The sequence below is a fragment of the Echinops telfairi genome, unplaced genomic scaffold (assembly GCF_000313985.2).
Source record: "Echinops telfairi isolate 266 unplaced genomic scaffold, ASM31398v2 ScPeMD7_23;HRSCAF=83, whole genome shotgun sequence".
Taxonomy (NCBI): Eukaryota; Metazoa; Chordata; class Mammalia; order Afrosoricida; family Tenrecidae; genus Echinops; species Echinops telfairi.
In genome coordinates, this window is record NW_022103920.1 from 36034706 (window position 1) to 36052779 (window position 18074).

Here is an 18074-nt window from a genome sequence, read left to right on the forward strand (position 1 = left end):
ATTCTATGATGCTTACTTTCCTGACATGATCGCTGAAGACAAACTGGGTGCATGAACAAATGTGGTGAAGAAAGCTGATGGTGCCCAGCTATCAAAAGATATAGTGTCTGGGATCTTGAAGATAGACAAGTAGCCCTCCAACTGAGAAGCACCAAATCCCACAAGGATGAAGCACACCAGCCTGTGTGCTCATGAGTTGTCGATGAGATCAGGTATCAGGCATCAAAGACCAAGAGCAATAAATCATATTGATGTAAATGAGGGGTAGGGCAGAGTGGAGACCCAAAGCCCATCTGTGGAAAATTGGACACCCCTCACAGAGGATCAAAAGGAAGGGATGAGCCAGTTAAGATGCAGTATAGCACTGATGAAACATACAACTTTCCTCTAGTTCTTTAAAGCTTCCTCTCCCCCACTATCATGACCCCAATTCTACCTTAAAAGTCCAGCTAGACGAAAGCATGTACACTGGTACAGGTAAGAGCTCTCAACACAAGGAATCCAAGACAGATAAACCATTCAGGACCAATAATGAGAGTAGCGATACCAGGAGGGTAAGGGCAAGGAGGGGGGAGAAAAGGGAAACTGATCACAATGATATATAACCCCATCCCAGGGGGATGAACAACAGAAAAGTGAGTGAAGAAGACAGCGGTTGGTGTAAGACATGAAAAAAAAAAATTTATATATTTATATAAATAGTTAAGGGTTCATGAGGAAGGGGAGGTGGGGGAGGGTGGGGGAAATGAGCTGATTCCAAGGTTTCAAGTAGAGGAAAGTGTTTTGAAAATGATAATGGCCACATATGTACACATGTGCTTGACACAATGGATGGATGTGATAACAGACCCCAATAAAATAGTTAGAAATAATAATAATAAAATATTGGTTTCCAAGTCCATAGCTTCTTCATTTCCATTTCTATATGGCTTCTGTAAAAAGGACTATAGACTTTTAAAAGTTAATTGGGAATTGATATCATATCATTCCATAGTTCAATCACATCCAATCAGTTTCCAAGGATTTCTTTTCTACATGGATATCATTTCCCTGCCGCCACCCGCACCCCCCACCACAACTGTACCCACCTTCCCCGAATTCCTTAGTTTACTTGCTACCTCTATAGGCTTTCATATATCGATAAATAAATAAAAAAACATATAACACAACTTCAAAATTGTGACCCCCCAATGACCTAAATCCTCTGAGATACCCCCTAATATGTACAAACAAAGACCAAACAAAACAATATAAACCAAATATACAGAAAATTTAGATACTAGATCAGCATGTACCATAGGGGGGATCTGCTGACAAAGTTTTAGCTGTTCGAGTCAAGTTTATGCCTTTATATTCAACTTTCTAATGCACTCTGTTTGGTAACCACTTTCCCCCTATCCCTCAATTGTGAATAAAGGTTGTTCACCAGAGGCTTCTTCCCTATGTAGTCCTTGTAGCCTTCTGAAAACCAGATGTTCACCCTTTAGGGTTTGAAACGATCCCCTCCTTAGATTTCAGATTATAGGCTTCACAGTCTTTCTGTTACTGATGATGGTGTGCTTGTTCCACGTGGACTTAGTTGACATATCACTTAGATAATATGACTGCTTGATTGGAGACAAGCCATTAAGATCCCAGACACTGTTTTATCTGTTTCCAGGCACCCTTTCAGTTCCTCCCTCCATTTTGCTATAGCACCCATCTCCTCTGGGTTCCCTTCCTGAGGGTGAATATAGAGCAGGGCCATGATGTAAAAAGTAATTGTTCTGAAGTTGGAGCTAGGATCTAGTGTAAGCCCAAGACCCATTCCTGGATCTTTGTTTTGTTGCTGTTGCTGTTTTTCTCTTTATGTATTATCACTTGGGTGTTAACACAAATGTCACGTCATTGCATCACGCAATTACGTCAAGCAGAATTGTTCCCCCACTTTCATAATCTGTTTACAAACATGCTATTTCTCCCTGGTTTCCTTTACACTGTCTCCATTTTACCACCCCCACCCCCTCCTGCACCACCACCCTTTGTAAATCCTTGTTCTACTACAAACTATTGAATTTTAATGATGCCTTCTATATTTTCCAAAGGCCCATATGAAAAACGATAGAATGAAACCAAAGCCAGAGGTAAGGAAACGCGATCCTTCAGTTCTTAACACATCAACCTAACAGACCATATGTGTACAACGGGAGTTCACTGCAGTTTTTCTGAAAGGGACAGTTTTATAACACAAGTAAGAGATATTTCAAAATAACAATTTGAAAGGAAACACCTGAAAATTCTTCTGGTTTGTTTTTGTTTTATCATATTAGGGTGCATCTCAGAGGCATTCTGTTATTGGAGGTCACCCTCTTGAAGTGGTGTTTTGGTAAATGAAACCCAGGATTGATGAACCCACAGGGACAGCAAGGAGCATAATGGTTTCAGGGGGCTGGAGTGGTGGCGGTAGAGGGGGCTTAAAAGGGAGACTATGTTAAGGAGTCCAGGAAGGAAAAGAATATTTGGAAACTGATTGTGGTAGCAATTGTTCATTACTGTTTTATGTTATTGAACTATGGAATAGTATGCAATATGTATTAACTTCCAATTAATACTTTTTTTTAAATCCTGAAAAAGTTTATGTGATTGATAATAAATAAAAAATGCACTTAAAAATTACACCAGCCTGTGTGATAACGAGATGTCGATGGGATCAGGTATCAGGCATCTAGGGCCCAGAATAAAACCATACCCAAGGTGAATGGGGGCAGGTGAGGCATGAAGTGAAGACCCAAAGCCCATCTGTAGACCATTGGACATCCCAGCACAGAGGAGTCACAGGGAAGAGATGAGCCAGTCCAGTCCAGTAGAGCACCGATGAAACACACAACTTTCCTCTAGCTCTTTGATGCTCCCTTCCCCCTACTATCATGACCTCAATTCTACCTTACAAATCGGATTAGACCAGAGCATGCGCACTGCTACAGATAAGAGCCAGAAAAACATGGAATTTTGGGTAGAGAAACCCCTCAGGGCCACAAAGGACAGTAGTGATATCAGGAGGATTAGAGGAGGGAGGGGAGAGAAAAGGGAATCGATCACAAGGATCAACCTAGAACCTCCTCCTCCCAGGGGGACAAATAACGGAAAAGTGGGTGCGGGGCGGCGGAGAACGATAAAATAAGGAAAAAATAATCTTTAATAACTTATCAAGGATTCATGAGGGAGGTCGGGCTGGAAAAATGGGGAGCTGATATCAGGGGCACAAGTGGGAAGAGAATACTTTGAAAATGATGCTAGCGGCATATGTGCAAATGTGCTTGACATATTGGAAGAATGTATGGATTGTGATAAGAGATGTAAGGGCCCCCAATAAAAGTGTTTTAAAAAGTACATGTATATTAAAAACAAGTTATAGGACTTTTTTTTTAAGTTAGTAAAATTCAGTGAATGACTCCTATAAGGATGATAGAATTGCATTTTTGACTATTAGAAAATGTGACATCATGTATTTAATTATAGTGTGACTGATCTCTTCCTAAATAACTGAGGAGTGTTTGCATGCTACTGGGAGAACAGAACGAAATGTTTGATAATCTGAAGAAGTATCTTTAGAAGGTGTATTACTCTCAGAAGCTCTGGTGGTATCATGGGTTAGGTATCAGACTACTGACTGCAAGACAAGTAGTTTGAACCATAGTCACTGGGTCTGAGGGAGAAAGATGAGGCTTCTTGCTCCCATACAGGTTTACACTGTGAAAAACTCACGGAGGCAGGTCTACTATGTGGGGTAGGGTTGCTGAGTCAGAATCCACTTTATGACAGAGAAAGTTTTTCTTAGGAGAGAAATGATCTTAATAATATCTACTATTGTAACTATAAGTAAGTATATAATAAAATAGAAGATTTAAATTCTTGTTCCAAATACCTATTTTATTTACAGAATTATTCCTGCCACTTTAAACATTTTTTAAATCATTTCACTAGATGAGGAAACAAGTTGAATATTTATATATACAAGAAAATAATATTCTTTATAATGCTCATATTTGATATTCCAATAATTTCTTAGTAACCAAAAATTGTTGTTCAGGAATCATCTTGTAAATGAATGAGTAAATTATCTCAAAGTGCTTTTAAGAATGAGTATCATATTTTTCCTAAAGGATGAACATCGTAGACCTTTCTAGTTCTTCTTTATTTTACAACTCAATAAATATAAGGACATATAAAGGAAAAATGAATGCTGGCTCTTTAGACATCTTCCCCATATGCTTCCACTATATAAATTGGAAGGCAAAAGAATGGTTGGTAGCTAAATTACTGAATATATTTCCTTGCAGTAAAAAGAAAAGTGCCTTTGTAGAAATGTTGGGGAATTTTCCTATTAAACATGGTGGAATAATTTCTTGCCATCTGTAGCATTCATTTTAAAAATGTAAACAGTGGTATATTTGCCATCTGTTTGAGAGACTTTTTATGATACTTTAGAACCTGCCATTCAATGATATCACCACTTTTATAGTAGAAGGATGATGCTTAAAACGATGATCAATGTCATTTTGGGTAGCTATACTCACCTGCCATAGAAGTGAAACAGCAAAGGGCTATAGAGATGGTCAGCAGCAGCCGTAATAGTTCTGTTAACACCAATCAAACAGGATGGAATAGCTATTCCAAAGCAGTTAACATCTTACTGAAGGTGAAGAGAAGAATATCTGTAGAATGAGTGTTGCACATCAGTTTACCTCAGGTAGCTATTGAACAGGTAAATTACAGCCTAGTCCTCTGTACATCCTTGGAAACATTTTGAAAAATGATACTCCTCACCATAATTTTCACTAAGTTTTATACTCAATGTAATAGCTCAGGACAATTAGTGATTTCTCTTCATCCTGTAGAGAGCAAAATATAGGCCATCGAAAAGTTTACTAATTATAGTAAAGTACATAAAGATATTGATCTGCAAATGAACCAATGCAAATGGACCCATTAAACTCCTGCCTCCCCAAGTGGCATACACAATTGCCCACAGACTGCATTCCTTAGGCTAAGTGACTAACTCGCCCCCACAATTAAGAGCTTGATCTACAAGGCTTGTAAGATTTAAGTGAGAGCAAAATAAAATCACTCCCTTTTTATAACACAGTATTTGAAAAAAATGAAGTTATTAAGCATATTTTCCATCAATTAAAACATATATCAATAACTACTGGGAACTGCTTCACGTTTTGCTTTTCGTTTCTTCATCAGGACAGTGTGAAGAATGCCACAGACAGTCTGGAGAACCGCGAGCAGCAGTGGAGGGATAGAAACTCACATCGCACTGAGCATCCCTAAGTGATCATTGGAACCAGACCCTCCAGTGATTCATTTTCAAATTAAGGTCTAGAAGCTGTTGTTTTGTTTTTTGATTCCAGCCTCAATGATTGTTCATCTTTCACAAATTCTCTGTTGAAGATGAACTTTGGAAATTTTTGCACGGACTACTTCTCCCCCTAAGCAGTTGGTGGGTTTGAACCACCAACTATATAGTTAGCAGCAGACCACTTACCCCATAGCACCAACAGAGCCTCTCAAATAAATATTTGATAACTTTAAACTTTTCATCACATGGTGGTATTGGAAATATATATTTTACCTTCACAAGTTTATCTTCCAGCAGAACATATTGAACTTTTGCCCCCAAAGAGCTAATAGTGTGTGTGTATGTGTGTGTGTATATAGATATATGATCGATTATGATAGATAGCAAAGTAAAGGACAGTTATGGTGATTTTTTGGAGTCTTAATCCCTACTGAATGTTGTAGTCTTTGATCTTCTTCCAAGAAGCTCTTCAAGCTTCTTGGCGTCCAATAAGCAAGATCGTGTCATATCTGCCTATCAAAAGTACTTAATGACTCTTCCTGCCATCTCCATGTCCCCTTCTACACAATGTCACCTTTTAAGTTTATTTATTGAGCAAACTGATTGAGTAATATGGTCAAGGAACAAACAACCTCCCAAAACTACCTTCATTTCTTCTTGCCTGAGCAACTTTGTTCCAAAAGCCCTTTCTAACATAAGAAAATAGAAAATCATAAAGAGGAAAAAGATGCCAGAGAAAGACAACAGGATTACCTACAACGTCAACAAGGCAGAAAGGGCAGAAGGAGAAAAACCATAGAACATTCTACAAGGAAACTGTTCAACGTGGAGATGCAAACTAGCTTAAGTACTGAACAAGAGGGGAGAACCGAACAAAGTGTGTCTTTACTTCGTCTTTTCCCCACATGGATCCAATGACACACCTATTTCCACATCACTGGTTCTCCACCTTCCTAAGGCCCCGACCCTTTCATACAGTTCCTCATGTTGTGAGGACCCCTAACTGGAACATTATTTTTGTTGCTACTTAATCACTGTAATTTTGCTACTGTTATGAATTGGGCGACCCTTATGAAAGGGTCCTTTGACCCCCAAAAGGGGTCACGACCCACAGGTTGAGAACCGCTGCTCTAGATAAACAGCACTGTTCACATTTCCTAGCAACGTAGGTTGTTCTTTTAAAGAGTGTTGCTGTGCTTTTCAAGGCAGCAGACCATCTATTCAATTATACCCTCATCTAAAATGCAGTGTCCCAAACACCTCACACTGCAGACTTTTTGAAAAGGGGAGAATATTATACAGCGAGATCGCAGTCGAATTAACATTGAACAGTGATTTCATTTTAATCATTTCCATCTGCCTATCAGATGCCTATATATATATTTACTTGGTTGACATCACCTTAAGTAGCAAAAGAAAGGCCAAGCATATACATTTCAAAAGTGTTTTTAGCCAAAGAAATACAGTAATTAATCTAAATAATTCTTATTTATGTCAGAATGGTGGGATGTATCTGGCAATCTTAGTTATGTGACTATCATCCAGAGTCATAGGATGAGAAATCGGAGTTCTAACTGAATCAAAGCTAACACTTTCTAAAGCACAGGGACATCGCAAAATTCTGTGATCTGAGGCAGGACTTGGGGAAAGTGCCAGCAAGTGGAGTCAAGGGGACAAATCAAGTTAATTTGGAATATATTTGAATACTAATTGAGATCAAATAGTTGGTAATAAACATTTGTTTGATAACATTTTTTACTATAAATATTTTACCAGGTAATGACCTCTGCTAGCTAGATAAGGGAGATTACAGTACTTTGCATTACACTTTTATGGATTCTTAAAATTCAGCAAAACTTCCCCAAACTAAGCAGAATAACAAAAGATAGCAAAGGGTCCAAATAAGATGGTATAAAAAGATTAATATAAAGACAAGGAGATTCAAGTATTTATACAATCAGGCTGTTCTGCAGTCTATCTCTTAGCCAGGATTGGAATACGAGGTCTAATGTCAAGGTTAAATGAAATAGAGTAAGTTTAGTAATGTAGTACAGATGAACCAAACTGCTTGGCAGGAAGGAGGAGTGTTAATAAATAAGCTTTATATCCCCCAGTCCTTAAATCCTCTGGAATAAAAGAAAAGGGAGCTAGTAAGAGCCTGGGTAAAACTATTAAAATTAATCCCTGCAATTAATTTGGGGAGAGAATTCCAATGACTATGTACTTTAAGTTGAGTCATAACATAATAAAACCTCTTCAATAACTTTTAATTCTCTGGTTTTCAACTTTCTAAATCTTTTTATCACAGCCATATATGTTGCATCAGGATCTAGCCTATGCACATTTCCATATACACAACTGAAGAGAGGGTTCATCAGATAATGGTTACTACAGAAAGGATCTCATTCTATTTTTGATGTTCTCCGACGGATTTTAAGTAGCTCTACTTCCTTTTCCTCTTATTTTTTATGTTCTACCAAGCTGATAAGAAAAGCTGGCAGCTGCCTTTCTTGGAGTTGAGAAGTGGGTAGGATTGCCAACTATCAAGTTCCAGCTTGTGTTTTGATGTTTGTTGAGAACATATAAGTGCCATCCTTTTCCCTTCCCTCTTGTTTTACTTCTTGACAAGCTGATGGAAGAGCCCGAGTGCTCCCTCCTTTCAAGCTGCGAGGTGGGTAGAACTTCAAATTTGCCAGTGTGTCGCAAATCTCACCCTGACATCACGTTCAAAACAAACAAATGAAGAAAACCAAATTAAAACCAAACCCACTATCGTCTACATTTGCCTGACTCATCATGACGCAGTAGGAGAGGATCAAAAGGCTCCTTAGAGTTTCTGTGAGGAAACTCTTTATGGGAGCAGACAGCTCATCTTTCTCTCACTAAGAGGCTAGTGGGTTTGAACTGCCAATCTTGAGGTTAGAAGCCCAATGCATGATGCCACCTGAGTTCCTTCCTCAAACTAGCCACCATGAAAATTCCAAACCATTCTTCCTTCCACACCCTCTTAATCTATTTTGGGACCTGTGTGGAAACTACCTTGTTCTCTCCAGAAAGCATTATCGTGTGAGTAATAAAATCGTTTTACACTCTCATGTTGCAGGTATGGTAGCAACCATCTCCGAGCTCCTTGCTAAGACAGGCTCGGGTTTCTGCTTCCAAAAGTTACCAGTCCTGTTCTGCACACATGAACTCATCATGACTTATGCTGACTTGATTGACTTATAGCAGTTGGTTTGGGGGGCAGGGGTTGTTTTGATATTGAATGTATATGTTTACAAGTTTTGTGCAGTTGTAGCATCTTTCAATTGTATAAGCCCTGAGGAATGCTCTCCATACCGAGCACTGTGCTAGGTGTTAGAAAAACACTGCTGTGAGCAAACTCTGGCCTTTGCCTTGAATGAATTATTCTCTGCTAATCATAGAAGTTAAAAAAAAAAGGCGGAATCATTCCTTTTAAAAAGTGACTGAAGTAATTGCAAATTTAACTTGAGGAAAAGAGTCTTATTTCTTCTCTCATAACAATTTCATTATCCATATTCTACAGATAGACTTGGATGATAAAATCCAGATCTATTCTAAAGTTAATACTTGATAACATGCTTTTTCCCCACTAAATTTCTATCTTCCATATGGTTCCAGACACCATCTTTAAAACATCCAAACAGAATATAAAGAACAGACAGAAAAACATACTGCTAAATAGACATCTACTAACATGTAAAACTGTTATAAGGGTGTATTGTCTCATTGTTGGGTGCCATCCAGCAGGTTCTATCTAATTCACTGTAATCCTGATTACAACACAATGAGACACTGTGGATTCTGAACCATTTCCACGACATATGCTGTTTTGAGCCTATTCTTGCCACCCCACTGTCAATCCATCTCCAAGAGGGGCTTCCTCTTCTTCACACACCTTCTACTTTTGCAACCATGGTGACCTTCTCCGGGAACTGGTCTTTACCAGATAACGTGTTCAAAGGATGCAATATGGAGCCTTACCATCTTTGATTCTAAGGAGGACTCTGGAGGTTTTCCTTGCAAAACAGATTTGGTCAAACTTTTGTAAGTCTATAGCATGTAAGTTTTCTTCATCAATACCCTAGTTCAACATATCAATGATCCTTTATCTTCCTTATTCATTATCCAGCTTTTGCATTGGGAGGAGACAATTGAAAATACCAAGGCTTGGGTCAGGTACACCTTAGTATCCAGACTGATGTCTTTGCTCTTTAATATGTAAAGTGTTTTGTAGCAGATTTTCTAATTATGCTATATTGTGCAATTTATTTTTGTTTATTTATTTTAAAAATCATTTTATTGGGGCTCATATAGCTCTTATCACAATACATACATGTAGCCATTGTGTCAAGCACATTTATGCATTTGTTGCCATCATCATTCTCAAAACATTTTCTTTCTACTTGAACCCTTGGTATCAGCTCCTCATCCCCCCCCCCTTACCCACTCTCCCTCCCTCATGAACCCTTGCTAATTTATAAATTATTATTTTTCATGTCTTACACTGACCGATGTCTCCCTTCAATCACTTTTCTGTAGTCCATCCCCCAGGGAGGGGGTTATATGTAGATCATTGTGATTGGTTTCCTCTGTCTCCCCCCACCTTCCCTTTCCCCTCGTGGCATTGCTACTCTCATTATTGGTCCTGAGGGGTTTATCTGTCCTGGATTCCCTGTGAAATTTCTTGAATGCTGCTTTCATGGGCATTGATTGTGCATCCAAGTAAAATTAAAGCAGGACTAATATATAATGTCCATATTCCATAGACAATTCACGAAGTAGCATATGATGAAGAACCTATGGTAATAAAAGAAGAATTCCAAGCTGCAATGCAGGAATAAGTGAAAAACAAGATCCAATAATTGGCAGAATAACAATGAATTTTTTTTAACAAGCTGAACAAACACTAGAGGCACTCACTCATCTATGCCAATAAATCTGGAATATAGATACCTGGACAACAGACTAGAGTGTTGAAGATTAAAGATGTCCAGATTTGTACCTGTTGCAATAAAAAGGTCATACAACAGAATGTTGCAATTATCAAACAATATAATTGATATTGTATGCATGTCAAATTTTGCTAAAGAGAATTTTAAAACAGCTACAGTAGTGTGTAGACAGGGAGCTGCCAGGAATCTAAGCCAGATCTTAAAAAGATGAGGCATAAGAGGATATTATTACTGACATCAGATGGATCTTGGCTGAAAGGGTAGAATACTAGAAGATGTTTACTTGAGTCTTATTGACTATGAAAAAATGTTCAGCAGTGTGGATCATAGCAAACTAAGGATAGCATTCAAAAAATAGGAATTCCATAACACCTCATTGTACTCATTTGGAACCTGTACATGGAACAAGAAGCATTGATTTAAATGGGACCATGGAAGGCTCCATTGTTTGAAATCAGGAAAATTGTGCATCAGGTTGTATTCTTTACCACAGTTATTCAATCTGTATGGTAAGCAAATAATCTGAGAATCTGGATTATATGAAGAAGAATAAGGCATCAGAATAGGAGGAAGACTTATTAACCTGCAATACACAGATGACATAACTGTACTTACTGAGGGTGAGGAGGACTTGAAACACTTGTGATAAAGATCAGTGATTGCAATCTTCATCATGGATGGCAACTCAATATGAAGAAAATCAAAATTTGCAAAGCCAGACCAATAATAACATCATAATAAACAAGAGAGAAGATTGAAGTTGTCAAGGATTTTGTCTTTCTTGGATCAAAGATAATGGAAACTGCAGTCAAAAAATCAAATGAGGTGTTGAATTGGGTAAATCTACTCTTCAAAGTGCTGAAGAGTAAATATATCACTTTGAAGAGGAAAATATGCCTGGCCCAAGCCATAGTGTTTTCAATGGTCTCATATGCATGTGAAATGTGTACAATGGATAAGGAATAGTTACATTTGAATTATAGAGCTGAAAATAATTTTGAAATTACTGTAGCCTACCAGAAGAGCAATACATATGCTTTGTGCCTTAGAAGTACAGCCAGAATGTATCTTTAAAGGGAGTGTGGCAAGATCTGGCTCACATATTTAGGACATGTTGTCTGGACAGACCAGTCCCTGGAAAAGGATATCATGGTTGGTAAAGTAGAAGAACAGCAAAGAAGAAGAAGATAGATTTGACTATCTGGACCATACCAAACTATGGATAGCATTACAAAGAAGAGAATTACGAAACATTTCATTGTGCTCATGCTGAACATGTACACAGGCCAGGAGTCTGTTGCATGAACAGAATAAGGGTATAATGCTTGGTTTAAAATGAGAAAATTGTTGTACATCAGGGATGTATCTTTTACCATATACGTTCAATCTGGATGTTGAGAAAATAATTTGAGAAATAAATAAATGAAGAACACAGCATCAGAATTGTAGTAAGACTCATCAACAGTTTACGATATGCAAATGACAAAATCTTGCTTGCTGAAAACTAAGATGCTAGAAGCACTTAATAACTAAAATCAAAGATTTCAATATGGATTATACCTTAATATTATATATATATATTAAATCCTCACAATTGGACAAATTATACAAATGAGTGACACCAAGGTAAATGGAGAGAATGAAGATGCCAAGAATCTCATTTTACTTGGATCATCAATTTACTCCTATGTGCACAGCAGTCAAGAAATCAAATGCCATATTTCAATGGGAAAATTTACGGCAAAGTACATCTTTAAAGTATTAGAAAGCGAAGAGGTCATTTGAGGACTATGGTACCCTTGAAGAGCCCTGATGGCATAATGCATTATATGCTGGATTGCTAACTACAAGGTTAGCATTTCCAAATCACCAATGGCTACAATGAAGAAAATTATGCTTTCTACTCCCATAAATAGTTACAAGCTTAGTTCTACTCTGTTCTGTAGAGTAGCTATGAGTTGGCAATTACTCAATGGCAGAGTTATTTTCAATTGAGAAGGTACAAAGCATGATCATTTCATTTGCCTCCTGTGCATGGGAAAACTGTCCAACGAATAGGGAAGGCCAAAGTAGAATGGATGCCTTTGAATTATGTATTTATACATACAGTAGTACTTCTTTATATACAGTATGTAAAAATACTAAGATGATTGAACAAAAAAATGCTAGGTGATTGAACAAAACTGTCTTGAAAGAAACACAGTTAAAATGCCCTTTCGAATTAAGGATGGGATATACTTTGACGCATTCTCAGAGAGGGCCAATTTCTGGAAAATTACATCAAACTTGGTGAAGTATAGGATAAACATAAAAGAAGACTCTCAATGAGGTGAGTTGGCAAAATTGTTACAAGGTCACTATGATTGGAACCAACTCGATGGTCTCGTAGGAACATGTGAGTGGAATTTAGATAGTTGGTCAGGTCACAGCTTTATTGGAGGGCCATGGAGATAAATGTCTTTCCAAAGCCAGCCTTTTTCTCTTTGCCTCCAATGTGATCAGACCAGTACTCTGCTGCCTGAGCTAGTCCTTGTTTGCTGCACTACCTGGGGGCCAAGGCAACCCGTGGAGCCTGCTTGAGGGCAGTGCATCAGTAGAGCTTGAGGCTTAATTGGGACCTGCTTGTCTACGCTGCCAAGCTACTGGTCTCTGCTATGCTTGGACTTCTCATCTTCCTGCTGTTACTGCCCAACCCTGCCTTGTCTGCTGCCTGTGGGCCAACTCTGCTTGTCTTGTCTGAGGGCAGATTCCACAGTCTGCTTCCTTGACCTTGGGCCAGCAGCTGGCTTGAGTTGAAAGACCTTCAGTATATTAATTGTTCTACGAAAGTGAGTTGAACTGAGTCCTCTGTACAGCTGTGTAGAATAATGAGCTGTTGTATTACTTATTGCTACATAAACCTGCATATATCTATCTATATTTATCTATCTGTCGATCTATATCTATCTATCTATCTATCTATCTATCTATCTATCTATCTATCTATCATCTATCATCTATCTATCTATATTTATAAAATCATAAGTGTCCAGTTTTGTTTCTCTAGAGAATCCTGCCTAACACAAGTGAATAAGAGGAAGAACTTCTGGCATGAATTGACACAATGTCTGTCACAAAGGTTGTGAGGAGGGAACAGGATTGGAAAGTGTCTTATTTGTTGTATATAAGGTTGCTATTAATAAGAGCGATTTTGATGGCCACTAACAATCACAGCAACAAAGAAATTAACTTTATCACAAAGAAGTCTTTGTTCTTAGTTCCTAAGATTTATCTTGTAAGATCTTGAAATTTTACCTGTGGTGAAAGTACACACTAGGGTGGTGACTCAGGTAATGTCTAAGCATACTAGAAAGTGATGAGTGGGGAAGGGCATGGCCCTGCTAATGAGCCCCTAGGATAGGTTCTGTGTACACAATCTTCGTGGTCTTCTCGGTTGTTTACGAGCTCCTAGACCTCAGTCTGTGCAGTTCTTCTGTGTACAGCATTGTATTCTCTTTGCTGTAATAAAATGGTAATTGTAAGTATACTACTCTTCTAACCCAAGATCATTTTAAGTACACTGCTCTTATCTAACATATCCAATAGTTCACAAATAAGGGAAATGGGGTCTATGAGCTTATGGCAGATATGTTGAGGGGCTAGTGAAAAAAATTAAACCTCCAATTTTTATATAGCAGTTCAGCAGTGGGAATGTCACTAGATACCCCAAGACTGTGGCTGGCACCTGAGGTCTTGGGCACAGTGGGTCGACTGGAGCATGTGTCTCACAACTTGCGAGATCTGACCTAGTTCTAGAACCCTGGCGTCACAGGAAGAAGTGTTGCATGTTCAGCTGGTGTCAGAAGAGAAGGAAACAGAACTGATAATGAATTTAATTGACTCAAGCAGTTGGTGTCAGTGAAGTGGGATATTGACTTTTCCGAGAAAATATGATCATTGCCAATTGGTATGTTTTATTTCATGTTAGCCTTCTCCTTACATTGCCATTATACTTCTTGCAGTACAATTAAAGATGAAAATAAATAAGCATTAAAGATGATGATGTAAGACATTTGAAAATTGACTTTAATTCTTTATTCTCACTCATCAGTTATCTTGCTAACAAATCATGGGCTGTCTGAGGAATGTGTAAGCACTTAAAATGGCAAATACATTAGCATTGCTATGAAAGTAATATTATATCAAAACAGATGGATGTCTTTTGTAAAGTCACCAGGCAAAAATGATCTCTACAGCAGAAAAGAAAGAAACAAAGCCCCAGACTTGGTAGTCAGTGATTCCACTGTAAACAACCGACCATCACTTAGAAAGCCTGACACTTTCTTGAAGACACCACTCAAGACTTACATTTATGAGTGTGGGTCATAACCAGGTGGTTAAATCCTTCCACCCACTGAAATCCCTCCCCCCACAGAGCAGTCACCCTGGTCTACAGGGGGTGGTGGTCATTAGATGTACTAAGAGCAAGGCCTTGCTTCTTAATGTTAAACTAAGTGAGAATTGGTTTCATCAAGTGTGTGTGATCCTTTGTGAAATGCTCAAACTTTTATATCATTGTCTGGAGTTTTTCAAAGTAAAAATCATATATGGCTCTTTGCTGGATGGGATGAATCATAGTTAGAATCAACTGAAATGATAAGACAATCTCTCTCAACAGATATACCCAAACAGCCATTGGCAATGGGAATATCATTAAAAAGTTGCCAGAAATGGAATTGTCTCCCATCATCATTACTACCGTGTGCTTTATGATTCCGAAAGGCGCCTCTGTCTTTCCTCCAGCAGCTTATGGGAAACAGCCACAGAACTGGAACATCTGCTTGGCAGTCTTAGCGTGACACATCTGAAAATCAGGTTATCAGTGGCATTTCAGTCTGCAGTTGCACTGTGTTTCTTGTTAATGTCCCTTAGCAAAAGTAATATTTCATCTCTAAAAAAGCAAAACTCAGGTCATCTGATTACATTTGACACCAGGAAGAATAATGACCTGCATTACCCGCAGGAAGTCCGGGCACGTGTGCATAGACGGAAACCATTACCAATTACGTACATATGAAGTAAGGCAGACAGGGAGGCTTTGTCCTGATAAAAGAATACAAAACAACTGTGGGTGGGTACAACGTTTTAAAACTCATTTCAAAACAGCACTGACTCGTTGAGGACTCCTAGAAAATAGACCTGGTTTTGTCACAGAAATTAGAAAAACTCTATGGGTCAGTTTGAGATAAAAGTAAGGTTTACATAACCCTGATTGTCACCAACATTAACTACCACGGGCTTGAAAAAAGGAAAAAGAATCAAACCACCTTTATGCTTCATTATGTGGTTATTGATAGACAAGAAAGCAAGCAAGGGCAAATGGATGCAGAATTAAATGTCATGTTAGAGACAGGAAGGAAGTCTAGCTTACCACAAATTTTTGGAATATAAATGAAGAAAAGGTGGGGTACTTCTTTGCTGTTAGATGAACTATCTCAAATTAAAGATTCAGCATCTGATATTTGTGAGATAAGGGGAAAAAATCCCATTCACAGTAACTTTTCAAAACAATCACAATGCAGAATGTGCACTAATACTAAAGTTGTACCTATAAAAACAATGTATATTATTTAAAATGGGTCTTCAGAAGAGTAATGATCATATGGGAGAATGACCAAAAAATGGGTAGCAAATACATGACAAAATACGAGAAACAAAATCTAAGATCAACTGAATAAGTGGTGGAGAATCTGCAGGTGGAATTTATAATCAAGTTATAAATTAATTAGCATAAATATATTCACAAATAATTATGGAGATAAAGTAGCAGCAGTGGCGCACACACATGCACAAGTGTTGACAAGGATGAGAGGAGAAGATCCTGATCATTTGGAGACATTAGAAACATTGGGGACATTTGTTGAAGTGTCAATTGTGCATTAAAGTTTTCAAAAATACTCGGACAGCTTTTGCCTAGAAGACTCAGCTATAAAATTCTTAACTTGGAAATATTCTGTATAGGAATCTACTCCGATGCACCCTGACTTTCTCTCTCTATATATAGATAGATAGATAGATGGATGGATGGATGGATGGATGGATGGATAGATAGATAGATAGATAGATAGATAGATAGATAGATAGATAGATAGATGAGTGAAGGATGAGGCTCTTTGCTCCCATAAAGAGTTCCAGTTCCAGAAACCCACCGTGGTTGGGGATGGGGATGTGAGGTCTATTCTGCCCTACAGAGTCATTATGAGTTAGAATTGGCTCAATGGCAGTTTGGAATTTTTGGTCTATCTATACGAAATCCGACAATGTATAATAATATATGACTAATACTTAGCCATATATATTACTACCATGTCAGTTCAGACTCATAGCAACTCTATGTGTGGCAGCAGGAAATAACGCCCCATCGTGCATAAGTTGTTACAACATTTGAGCCCATTGCTGAAACCACTGTCAAACAGTCTCTTTGAGAGAGTTCCTCTTTTTCGCTGCCACTTCCTTTTAACCAAACATGAGATCCTTCTCCAGGAAGGGTCTCTCCTAAAACCATGTCCAAAACCTGAGAGTTTATGTCTCCCCATCCTCTTTAAAAGGTCATAAGGCTGTACTTAAGCCAAGACAAATTGGCTTGTTTTTCTGCTAATGCAAGGCATTGCCAATGCCAGCACTATTATTTAAATGTACTGATTCTTCTATGGTCTTTGTTATTCAATGTCCAGTTTTCACATGCATGTGAGACAATTGATAAGGCCATGGCTTGGGTCCTCTAAGTGAGATCCTTGATCATTTTAATCTTTCCAATCCATTCGGTTGTTCTAGTTGTGAGTCTTTTTATTTTCTTTACAATTCATACTGAAACCTGAAGTGTCTGATCTTCATCATGTGCTTAAAAGCTCCACTTCCCCAGCAGACAAGGCTGATATCTGCATGTTGTGGGTTCTGAGAAACTTTCTTCCAATCCTGATGCATCATAAAGCTTTTCAGATTATCTGCTCAACATGCAGATCGAATAACTATGATGTAGGGACACAACACTGAGTCATGCCCCACTCGATTTTAAACCATGTGTATTCCCATATTCTGTTTGAAAGACTGCCTCTTGATCAGTGTGCATATTTCAAAAAAGCAAAAGAAATGTTTTTAATTTCTCCTCCATGATTTCTGGAGTTTGTTAAGATCCACACATCAGAATGAATTCGCATAGTCATTAAAACACAAGTAAACATCTTTCCAGTGTACTTTCAGCAAAGATCCATTGGACAGCAGCAATGATATCCCTTATTCCATGTTCTCTTCTGAATCCAACTTGAGTTTTTTGCAGTCTATATGTTGCTGCAGCTGCTGTTGAATTATCTTCAGCAAATTGTTATTTGCATATAATATTGTTCAAAAATTTCCACATTCCGTTGGGTCACTTTTTTTTGGAATGGGTACAAATATGGATTTTTTCCAGTCAGCTTTTTGAAGCATATCAATAACTATTCTGTTAGTTCCTGGAGCTTTATATTTTTGATAATTCCCTCCGTGTAATTTGAACTTCTTCCTTTAGCACCCTTGATTCTTGATTAAATACTATGCGCTGACATGGTTAAACTTTGACTCTTTTTAGTACAGTAACTCCTTTTAGTACTTCTATCTTTTTTGATGCTCTGATGCTGGCATTTGAAATAATGGTGGCATAGCTTGGCAGCATCACAGCAACATGCAAGCAACCACAGTATGGCAGACCAATGATCTATCTATCTATCTATCTATCTATC